This window comes from Erinaceus europaeus, chromosome 5 (genome assembly GCF_950295315.1).
Source record: "Erinaceus europaeus chromosome 5, mEriEur2.1, whole genome shotgun sequence".
Lineage (NCBI taxonomy): Eukaryota > Metazoa > Chordata > Mammalia > Eulipotyphla > Erinaceidae > Erinaceus > Erinaceus europaeus.
Window position 1 is genome coordinate 90,503,121 of NC_080166.1, and position 12,526 is coordinate 90,515,646.

The window sequence follows — 12,526 nt, forward strand, 5'->3', positions numbered from 1 at the left end:
AGAAAGATTATATTTTTCTTACACTTTAATATGTAGAGTTTTGTCATATTATGTGTGCTGTATACTAAAAAAATTTAAATTGAGACCAATATCCAAACCAAGAGAGCCTTTACAGAATGGGAGAAGATCTTTACATACTATATATCAGACAAGAGTTTAATAATCAAAATATATAAAGAGCTTGCTGAACTCAACAATAAGAAAACAAATAATTCCATCCAAAAATGGGTAGAGGACATGGATAGAATATTAACTACAGAAGAGATCTAAAAGGCCAAGAAACACATGGAAAAAATGCTCCAAGTCTTTGATTGTCAGAGAAATGCAAATAAAGACAACAATGAGATATCACTTCACTCCTATGAGAATGTCATACATCAGAAAAGGTAGCAGCAACAAATGCTGGAGAGGTTGTGGGTCAAAGGAACCTTTCTGCACTGTTGGTGTGAATGTAAATTAGTCCAACCCCTGTGGAGAGCAGTCTGGAGGACTCTCAGAAGGCAAGAAATGGACCTACCTTATGATCCTGCCATTCCTTTCCTGGGGATATAGTTTAAGGAATCCCAAGACACCCACCCAAAAAGATCTGTGTATACCTATGTTCTTAGCAGCACAATTTATAATAGCTAAAACCTGGAAGAAACTCAGGTGTCCAACAACATATGAGTGGCTGAGCAAGTTGTGGTCCATATACACAGTGTAATTCTACTCAGCTATTAAAAGTGGAGACTTAACCGTTTTCAGCCCATCTTGGATGGAGCTTGTAGAAACCATGTTAAGTGAAATAAGTCAAAAAGAAAAGGATGAAAATGGCATGATCTCACTGTCATGCAGAAGTTGAAAAACAAGATCAGAAGAGAAAACACAAGTAGAACCTGAGCTGGAGTTTGTGTATTGTACTGAAGTAAAAAAACTCTGGGATGGGTGGGTGGGAGAGGATAGGTCCATAAAGGATGACAGAGGACCTAGTGGAAGTTGTATTGTATGTGGAAAACTGAGAAATGTTATGCATGTACAGACTATTGTATTTACTGTTGAATGCAAAATATTAATTTCCCAATAAAGAAATTAAAAAAAGAAAAATAGTCAAATCTGGAAAACACCTAGGCACTGTTTCTATTATCTGAGAGAGAAGATGAAAAAAAGGAAGGACACTCAGATACAGCAATAGGTATAGATGTGACTTAGAAAGGAATTGAAGGCAGGACTATAGAAAAAAGAAAAGGCCAAATATAGATATAAAGTCAGCCCGTATCTGTGACTTTGGGAAAAACTACTGCAGTTTTCAAAGGAAAAGACATGGAAATAGAACTCTGATGATGGGAACAATATGGAATTACATTGTTATTATCTTATAATGCTGTAAATCAATATTAAATCATTTTGTTTCTAATAAAAAGAAACAAAAGGAGAGAGAGAGAAGAAAAGAGACATCTGTGGTACTGCTTCAGTGCTTGTGAAGTTTCGCACCTGCAGGTGGGAACTGGAAACTTGGACTGAGGTCCTTGTGCATAGTAAAGTGTGTGCTAAATCAGGTGCATCCCAAGTCATCCCCACAAAATCATTTTGTAATCTTTTTTTCCATTCTGCTTTTACTCTAAAAGTAAATAGCGCCCTCAAATGTAATGAGATTTAGGGGGCCCGGCGGTTATGCACACATAGTACTAAGCCAAGGAGCTGTACAAGAATGTGGGTTCAAGACCACCCCCCCCCCACAGATCCCCCACCTCCAGTCCTACTCTTCACCTGCAGAGGGGATGCTTCACAAGTGGTGAAGCAGGTCTGCAGATATCTTTCTCTCACCCTCTCTATCTTCCCTTTTCTTTCTCAATTTCTCTCTGCCCTATCCAATAAAAAATTTTTTTAAAAGGAAAAAAAATTGCTGCCAGTAGCAGTGGATTTGTAGTGCCAGCACACACACACACACACACACACACACACACACACACAATAAATAAATAAATAAATAATTTAAATTGTACTAGTAGCAGAAGCAGTTCAAATTTAACTTGAAAAGGAGCAACTAATTGGATTGGAATGAAAATAAATTATTTTGGAAAAGCAAACTGGAAAAGTGAGGTATTTTCTGTGCTTATAAATGGATTACATTTCTCTAATCCTTGAACTAGTATTATATATATTAGCTTCTAGTAAAGTATATATATATATATATATATATAAAATTATAGAACAGGGTAGACTCTTTTTGACTGTTAACTAGTGCAATTATATTACTCATGAGTACCAACTATTGAGTTTAGAAATGTTCTTTTAGAAATTTCTTAACATAGAAATCAGCAACAGTGCTTAAAATGAAAGTTTAATTTACCTAATTCCATATTTGTACTTCTTTTACTCATATTTTCTAAAATAAAGACTAGGATATGTTCTATGGAATTATGCTATTATTTAAATTAAAATGACTAGCTAGAATATGTGAAGTCAAAACTATCTTCTCAAATTCATATACTTGTCAATTAACGTATAAATCTATTTATGAACATCTGTGTTTTTTTTTCCAATGGATACATTCTATTTTTGTACTTTATCAATTTTTATGGTCATGTTTAAATTTGCCAAATTGAAAAATGAAGGTCTCCACATTTCGTTAATAATTTTAATACCACTTGGATTCCCATCATTAAATATTAATCATTCACAATATATGAAGTTAAATTAAATACAGTGAATTGTTATGTTCTAGCACTTGTATGCTAAAGCTCATAATAATCAGAGCATCTTAAAAAAATAAAACCAACATAGAAACAAAGAACTTCTTTTAGAGTTGCTAACTGGAGTCACTTTGAGTGTTGAACAAAATGTTGATATTTCCCTCACTTTTTAAATTCCTGAATTTCATGCCCAAAGTGAAATCACTGTTGTGTGAAGTTATAAGATGAACAAACTACACAAAATCTGAACCAAAGTGAAAATATTTAACAGGTAGTATGCACCTAAATAATCTGAAGAATATTCTTTATTTTTCTTGTTGTTTTGGTCATCTCAGAGGTGTCACTGATCTGAGTTGGCTTTTTCAGATAAAGACAGATAAGCAGAGAGAGGGAAAGAAGCTACAGCAATGAAGTTTCTTCCAGTGTGATGTGAGCTGGGTTTGAACTTGGTTCACTCACATGGCAAAGCAATATACTGTCCAAGTAAGCTACTGTGCTGACACAGTATTTTTGAATATTTTGAATGTTTTTGAAGTGTAAGTCTTGCTTAAAAGCAGTAAATTTTACAGAGAATGGGGAAGGTTCCTGCTGTCTTAAGAGTTTAAAGGTCTATAGATATTGTTATAAACATGTTGTTTGGAAATTTGGTTTACTCTGAAAATCCCATGATTAGGATTTACTGTACCATACAAGACCTTACAATAATTTATGTCATTTAATGCTATTTACAAGTAACTGTGTCTTATATACTAACAAGATCAATTGCTTCTGGTCTCACTGGTCTAAGATTATAGATAATTTAATATTTCAAAGAAAACATTATTGTTAGAAATATATTAACAGTTTAAGCCCACTGTTGAAATTCAGTCAGGCTATCAATTGGAAACATTAAGTGCTTAGATTGAAAGAATATATACCCTGAACTGGGTCTATGCAGCAAAAAGTTCGAGACACGCAATCCAATTTTCCCTTCATATCGATTAGTGATTTATAAGACTATAAGTTAACAGGAGTGTGTGTTAACGCCATTCCCACTACCAAAATCCTGTGTGTCTCTATCCCCATCTCCCTATAATGAGCTGAAAAATCTACCCTCACCTTCCCCCCAGAGTTTTTTTTTTTTACTTTGGTGTAATACTCTGGGGCTTGGTTTGATTATCTTCACACTTCTCACTTCACACTTCTTCCAAACCATTTGATATTGCATCTGCTGAGCTCAACCAAGTCAATGCAACCAGTACTACCTTGAAATATTTCACTCCAGACTGTCCAGAGACACTAGACCTGGAATGCCAACCCTTCAGCTCCATTACTCTGGTGAGACCTATTCTAGCTCCTAGGACTTCTTAGTTCCATTTTAGGGTGGTGCACTTCCTAAGACCTTTACAGAACCTATAGACCAGGGTCCATGATAGGGCACATGTGGACATGTACCCATAAGTTGGGGGTAGAAAGGTAGAAAGACCCCCAAAACACCATAAAGTACTTAATCAAATAGTTTCTACTTAGACCCAGATATCCTCCTCACCTGCTTCCTATTTCACCTCCCTCAATCACTAACCTTGTCAGGAAAGGTAAGGACTACAAAAGCTGGATAAAAGCAAGAGACTGGCCAACTTCAATGATGGCTCTCTTGGTTATTACCAGGCTACCCCATCATCCAGGGCCCTAGTCAGGAATCCTCAGATTTCCACATAGACATGATGGGCCTAGACCTCTAACAGAACCCTCTCTTCACCATTGCTGGTCATCTCTATCAGGAACAGCATCGTGGACCTTCTTGTGGGCCTGGCCTCTCCAGGACCTTGCCCTCAATGTGGAAGAACAATGGTAGGGACTGCCCCACTCTATGAAGAGAGGCTGGATCAACATACTCTGTCACTCAAGGAAGATTGGTCCTGTAATGAGTGCAGCCTAGAATATTCCTAGTTATGACCAAGTAATACAAGCTCAGACTTACAGGAATGTAGGCATTAAACAGTCTCCTGTTTTGAATATGGGCCCCAGATCAGATTGATGGGATTTACAATTAATGTTACTCATATACTTTTCCCAAATTTGGGAACTAATCTCTTCACTGATCCATCTTTCTAGTCTTATTTCCAACTCTGACACCATCTCCCCAGACAATACCTTTAGCCCTGCATGTTAGCTGTTGGGCTCAAGCAAGAATTAGTCATGAAGTCATGGGATCCTTGGAATACATCTAAAATAGGCTTCCTAACTTTTCCCAAAATGGAGAACCCAAATCTCATATGCTCTATTTTTACCTTTAGGATCCTGCTTACTAAACAATTTGTTCTGCTTTAAAGATTTATTTAAAAATTTTTTTGTATTTATTTATGTATTTATTTTCCCTTTTATTGCCCTTTTTATTGTTGTTGTAGTTATTATTGTTGTTGTTGTTGTTATTATTGATGTTGTCGTTATTAAGACAGAGAGAAATAGAGAGAGGAGGGGAAGACAGAGAAGGCTAGAGAAAGATAGAGACCTTCAGACCTGCTTCACTGCTTGTGAAGCGAACCCCCCTGCAGGTGGGGAGCCGGGGGCATTTGTTCTGCTTTATATCTTAATGCTTTTCAGCCACCAAGCTGCAAATGCTATCATGATGCAAATATGACTTTCTTGATTAGACGACCACACCAGTATGTCCTGGAACCCCACCTCTCCAGAGCCCTGCCAGACTAGAGAAAGAGAGAAACAGGCTAGGAGTATAGATTGACCTGCTAAGACCTATGTCCAGTGGAGAAGCAACTACAGAAGCCAGATCTTCCAGATCTTCTACCTTCGGCACCCTGTAATGATCCTGGATCCATACTCTCAGAGGGATAAAGAATAGGAAAGCTTCCAATGGAGGAGAGGGGTGGAGAACTCTGGTGGTAGGAATTGTGTGGAATTGTATCCTTTTATTCAACGGACGTGTCATTCATAATTAAATCAATAAAAAGAAAAAAGAAAAAGGAAAAAGAAACTGGAAATAGAAAACCTAAACAAAATAATAAATTTTGGGGTAATACTGACTTGTCTGAGTTTGTATTTATCATTCACAGTTTTGAATTTTCAGAGTTCACAGTCCCAATCTGTGTCTGACAATACTTCTCTGTTTTTTGGAAACCCGTAGTATGCACAGCTGCTTATATAAGTATGGGAGTATTGGTGAAGGTGATGTATGGTAACATTTTTATTGCCATCATACTTGAAGAGTGAGACTTTGGAAGAGATAAGAGATTGAGTTGGTAGCCTTAAAGAAAATTATTCTCTTACTAACTTGGTAACACATGAGTTCAACCACCTGTGCCACCACCCAGCAACCCTCCTAATAAGTTGGGAATAAAATAATATAAAATAATAGCTTCTTCCTTTGGTTCCAAGATTTAGAAAGTAACTGTTAGTTTTATTTTTATTATTTTATGCCTGCTTGCCCACCCGCCTGCCCGCCTACCTCCAGGGCTATAGCTAGGGCTAGGAGCTGGTGAGACAGAGAGGGAGATAGAAAGACACCTGCAGACTGCTTCACAGCTTATGAAGCGACCCCCCACAGGGGGGAGCCAGGGACTTAAAGGGGGGAGCCAGGTGCTCGAACCGGGATCCTTTGGCGGGCTCTTACCTGCCGGACTGTTTGCTTAAGTGGTGCGCCACCATCTGACCCCATGTTATTTTTTTTCCAGACACAAGTGAGAACATGCAGGGAGCCACTTCTTGAACTTAAGTAAGCAATAAGGATTAGGTTAAAAATTGAAAATTCACTTTAATTTCTTATATAGACACTTTCAGTCTTACTGTCCCAGTATTCGTGATATATTTCCAACTAATTTCTACTCTTCATCTTCTAATAGGAAAAGAGTTTCCATAACTGTTTAAGGCAAAATAGAGAGTGGAATCATAGTTTTGTCACTGTGTGAAGCTGTATGTTATTTAATTTCTTGGAGTTGCTTTCTTTGTTCTTTAGAATGGGGTAACGGGGCTGAGCTGTGATGTACCTGGCTGAGCACACATGTTATAATGTGCAAGGATCAGGCAGGGGTAGACAGACTTTCATGCTTGCAGCTCCAAAGTCTCAGGTTCAATCTCCTGCACCACCATAAGACAGAGATAATTAATGTCTGTTGTCAAAAGAAAACAAAACAAAATTACAGTGCACAAGGACCCAGGTTCAAGACACTGGTCCCCATCTGCAGGAGGACTGCCTCATAAGCAGTGAAGCAGGTCTGCAGGTGACTATCCTTTGCTATCCCCCCCCCCCCAATTTTTCTCTGTCTTATCCAATAAAATGGAAAAAAATAGCCACCAGGAGCAGTGGATTTGCAGTGCTGCTACTGAGTCCCAGAGATAATCCTAGAGGCAAAATAAATAGAGAGAGAGAGAGAGAGAGAGAGTTAAGGGAGATGCCAAGATCACAATGAAAATAAGAGAAGGTTTGAATCTCACTTCTTTCCTTTACATAGCATTGTCTTCTTGTGTCATATTTCACACCTAAATTTGGAGGTCTTCAAACTTGTCTCTCATGTTTGTCTCATCATATCTCATGAAAGTCAAACTTTGACATATGAAAAACTTTAAAGTGGACAATGAAACAGGAGAGCCAGCTTAAATCCTTTTTTCTTGTACACTATTTTTAGAGTATACACCATTTACTACAGAACCTGGAAAGCAAAAATCTTATTTCATACTTGCAAATAGTCTTAACCTAAAATTTTAATCTGTAAATGAAACTAGTCTACTGTCTAGGAAATCTGATATTGTTATTGATTTCTATGGTTGCATTAGGTGTGTATACTCTGGAGAAAAACAGACATAAACCATCCAGCTTAATAAAATCAAACATTCAAAAGAAAGTTAATGTTTTGACTCAATTGATAATATGAAGTATTGGGTTTAAGATACTAGAAGCAGTAGATGAATTCATAGTGTAATAAGATCTGGGATTAGCACAAATGAATTTATTTTACCTTGTAAATAATTCTTTTCCTTCAGATCAATGCTGATATGAGAAGAGGTTATGGAGCAGTATAGGAAGGAGGAGTTCTAAGTTAATTTCATTATAAATGTCCAAGAGAATAGCTTATTACACAACAAAAGTGACAGTGACAACAGTAACAATCTAATGCTACTTTCCCAAAGTGCACAGAAGATTGACATGGTAATGAGAAACATTTCTGCACAGCTTTTCTTTTTCCAGATTGATAATCATGTAAGCAGACTTTTATGATTCTTTGTAATTGACTCTGCTATGTGTCCACTTGATGCACTTGGTTTCTGCCACATAAAATTTACTCTGATCATTTATTCCATCACATTTGTCCTATTGCTCCACGTAGACTGTGATAAGAAGCTGACTTGTTCAGTGTGAACAATATGAATAGTATGTCTTCATAGATTAAAGCTCCTACAGCTCTTACTAATTCTCTGAATTTGAAAGATGTTCAGTAAGTTTTGTTGAGAAATTTAAATCTGAGGAAGTGTCCTGTCTAGATTTGAGGGGTTCTAACCTTTGACAACTGAAATATGTAAACATAAATGTTTTTACACAGATAAATTTTTTTCGTAAGTGCTAGGTGTTCTCTGCATTTAATGTATATTATGCTAGTGAGGTTGATAACAACAATCATATAAGAATCACATTTTTTCCTTCTTTCCAGGAGAAGATCTAAATGAAGTCTATATAGGAACATGAAGGTCACTGTCAACTTAAGTGAAGCCACTCTGCTTAGCATTAGGGAGCTTTAGTTCTTGGGAACTCTAGTTCTTTTTTTTTTTTTTTTTAGTAATTTTTTTTACATTTATTTATTTTCCCCTTTGTTGTCTGTGTTATTTTTTTTAATTGATGTTGTAGTTATTATTGTTATTGATGTCGTTGTTGTTATATAGGACAGAGAGAAATGGAGAAAGGAGGGGAAGACAGAGAAAGGGAGAGAAAGACAGACACCTGCACACCTGCTTCATGCCTTCACTGCAGGTGAGAAGCCGGGGGCTCGAACCGGGATCCTTATGCCAGTCCCTGCGCTTTGCGCCATGTGTGCTTAACTGGCTGTGCTACCGCCCAATTCCCGGGAACTCTAGTTCTTGCCTGGACTACTGTGAACCTATATTATAAGTAAGGAATTGCTCACTAACAAAACAATCAAATTACTGACACACTCTGAGAAAGATTCTCAGGTCATATTTTCAGGTTTTACCTGATTATCTGAAACCATCAGTGAGACAAGATCCTTTTGCACCAGGCACTGCAGATCCCATGGTCTGGCAGTCATGACCTTCCCTATCCACTACGTCCCACAATAGCTCCTACATCCATACCTCAAAAAGTGTATCTTCTCTGTGTACACATATGTTCTTAGCAGCACAATTTGCAATAGCCAAATCCTGGAAGCAACCCAGGTGTCCAACAACAGATGAGTGGCTGAGCAAGTTGTGATATATATACACAATGGAATACTACTCAGCTATTCAGCTATTAAAAATGGTGACTTCATCGTTTTTAGCCGATCTTGGATGGACCTTGAAAAATTCATGTTAAGTGAAATAAGTCAGAAACAGAAGGATGAATATGAGATGATCTCACTCTCAGGCAGATTGAAAAAACAAAATCAGAAGAGAAAACACAAGTAGAACCTGTACTGGAATTGGCATATTGCACCAAAGTAAAAGACTCTGGGGTAGGTAGGGGGGAGAATACAGGTCCAAAAAGGATGACAGAGGACCTAATGGTGGTTGTATTGTTATATGGAAAACTGGGAAATGCTATCATGTACAAACTATAGTATTTACTGTCAAATTTAAAACATTAATCCATATATATATATATATATAGTGTATATATATATATATATATATATATATATAGTGTATCTTCAGTGGATAACAGTCTTTTAGAGGTCAACTGCATATAGCCACTGCAAGGAGAACATGAGAGTTCCTCACAACAGTATTTTTAAGAGGCAGAAAAATATGAATCATTGACAGCTCTTCTGTTAGCATATTTACCCATGCATATTCATCTTTTGTCATAATTAAATACAATTCTTTTTTTTCCCCCTGACTAGGTCTCTTAGTTTGGAAAGGCATGATAATATTCAATTAAATACAACTAACAATACATACAGGGATCCCTCAGCTGACTAAAAAAATTAGTTGGAAGACAAATTAATACAATAACATTAATTTTAAATCAAAAGCACACATCTTTGAAGTTAAATGTGGAGGTGTTTTAAACAAATAATAATTTCACTGTTAACCTTATGGATAATTTAAGATCCTTATTTGAAAGGTTACATTCTAGCAGTAAAAAAATATCACTCTAGGGTTCAGAGGACACCCACAATAGCTCCTACATCCATACCTCAAAAAGTGTATCTTCTCTGTGTACACATATGTTCTTAGCAGCACAATTTGCAATAGCCAAATCCTGGAAGCAACCCAGGTGTCCAACAACAGATGAGTGGCTGAGCAAGTTGTGATATATATACACAATGGAATACTACTCAGCTATTCAGCTATTAAAAATGGTGACTTCATCATTTTTAGCCGATCTTGGATGGACCTTGAAAAATTCATGTTAAGTGAAATAAGTCAGAAACCTAGATATAGTCCAGGTCCCCTGACATAGAGCATAGGTTCACACGTGCCCATAAACTAGGGGAAAAATATATACCTGAAAGCAAAAGTACACAAGAGCATGCAGGGAATACCCCCCAACACCTCACCTGCACTATTCCAGTCTTTAGGTCCATGATTGTTCAACAGTTTGTTTGGCTTTGTATGTTAACTCTCTTTTCAGCCACCAGGTTCTAGATGCCATCAGGATGCTGGCCAGACTTCCCTGGACAGACGACCCCACCAATGTGTCCTGGAGCTCTGCTTCCCCAGAGCCCCACCCTACTAGGAAAAGAGAGAGGCAGACTGGGAGTATGGATCGACCAGTCAACGCCCATGTTCAGCGAGGAAGCAATTACAGAAGCCCATCTTCCACCTCTGCAACCCACAATGTCCCTGGATTCATACTCCCAGAAAGATAGACAATGGGAAGGCTATCAGGGGAGGGGGTGGGATATGGAGATAGGGTTATAGGAATTGTGGAACTGTACCCCTCTTATTCTATGGTTTTGTTAATATCTCCTTTCTTAAATATAAATAAATAAATAAATGAAAAGAAGGCAAATAAAAAAAACAGAGAATGTTGAGATAATGTTAATTTACTATGGTTTTAGCATGGTGAGAAGGAGCTAGGGAAAATAGATGAAGCCACTGAAGTAATAGGTACTAACCAGATCACAGAGAACTGCAAATACCATACTAAAGATGTTTTATTCCACTCTGATTCACAGCATTAATCCAATGTTTTGTATGTTCTAAAGTATTCTGAAGAAGAAAGAAAAAACATCCTGTCTCCCACCTTGGGCTATTAGTACACAGAATGAGGTGGACTATCACAAATGAACATTTATTTGACAGATAACATTTATTTCATATTTTTGTCTTTTAATGTGTATTATGCTGTTATCTTCAACATAATATTTTCCAAGATGTTATCCTCATGCTTTTAGTTTTCATGGCAAACTGCAGGGACTCCTGAGGAATTTTGAGTGTCTACCATATTATGGAACAAACTTGGATGATGGTAGATCATAGGTTGGTAAAGAAATAAAATTTTAATTCTTTTAAATTAGAAAGAACATGAATTAACATCACTGGAATTTGGGAAGTTCCCTCTATGGTGGTCTGGAATATGATATATATATACCAATATATTGATTGGAGGTATAAGGATGTGAAACAAAGAAAGGACAATGCATGGTACCATCACACTGGTAACACAAGCTGTTCAAGAAAAGTGTAAGTTTTGGGTTTCAATATTTGAAAAGAAAATGTGGTTATTTGTTAAGACAGACAAAAAATTAGAAGGGTTTCAGCTTTGTATGTGAAAGTTTGAAATGAATATGGGGTCCATAGGTGAAACTACTCTATAGAAAGTTGAACATCAAGTTTAAAAATCAGGTTATAAATGCTTATCTATCCAATTGTCTGTTTGTTTACAACTGGGAATCAATCACATGACTAAAAGCGGAAGTTAAAAGTCAGAAATTGATAAAATTGTCCAGGGAAACAATATAGCATCAGAAGGAGACCATGTCACATGGAAGGAAAAGTGGTCCCTCAGGGAAGTAGAGTTTGTAAGAGAGAATAAAGAAATAGCTATAGAGGAATAGTAACACTGTAAAAAGAATTAGAGATCTCAACATATTTTATCATTTGTCTGGGTTAAGATATCAAGGTTTCTATGGAAAATGGTATGAAGATTCCTTAAAAAACTAAAAACAGAAATACCATATGATCTGCCATTACCATTGCTAGGCATATTTAAAGAAGATGAAGTCATTCAAAAGTTATATGTACCCTAGTCTGGTCTCCAGAGCATTGGAGGAAGCTTTGATTCTATCATGACTTTCTCTCTCTTTCTGTCTCTGTCTCTCACTAGAAATCTAAAAAAATAAAAATAAAAAAATAAAAAAGAAAAGAGTCAGCTTGGAGTGGTGAAATACCAGTGACAATGACAACTACTATAACAAGAAAAAGTTATATGTACCTTATGTTCACTCACTAAACCCAAATGGCCCAAATGTTTCCTAAAAAAAATAAAGAAGTAATGCTATCAATACTCACCAGAGTATCATTCAGTTATCAGAAGAAAAACTGTAATTTTGTGACAACATGGTTAAAATTTAAGGTGATTATGCTAAGTGAAATAACTCAAAAGGGGAAGACAACTACTAGGTGATATCTCTCACCTGCCAAATATAAACAACCAAAGCAAATGAACTAGAAGACACCACAAAAGTAACTTTTAGATTCAAGTT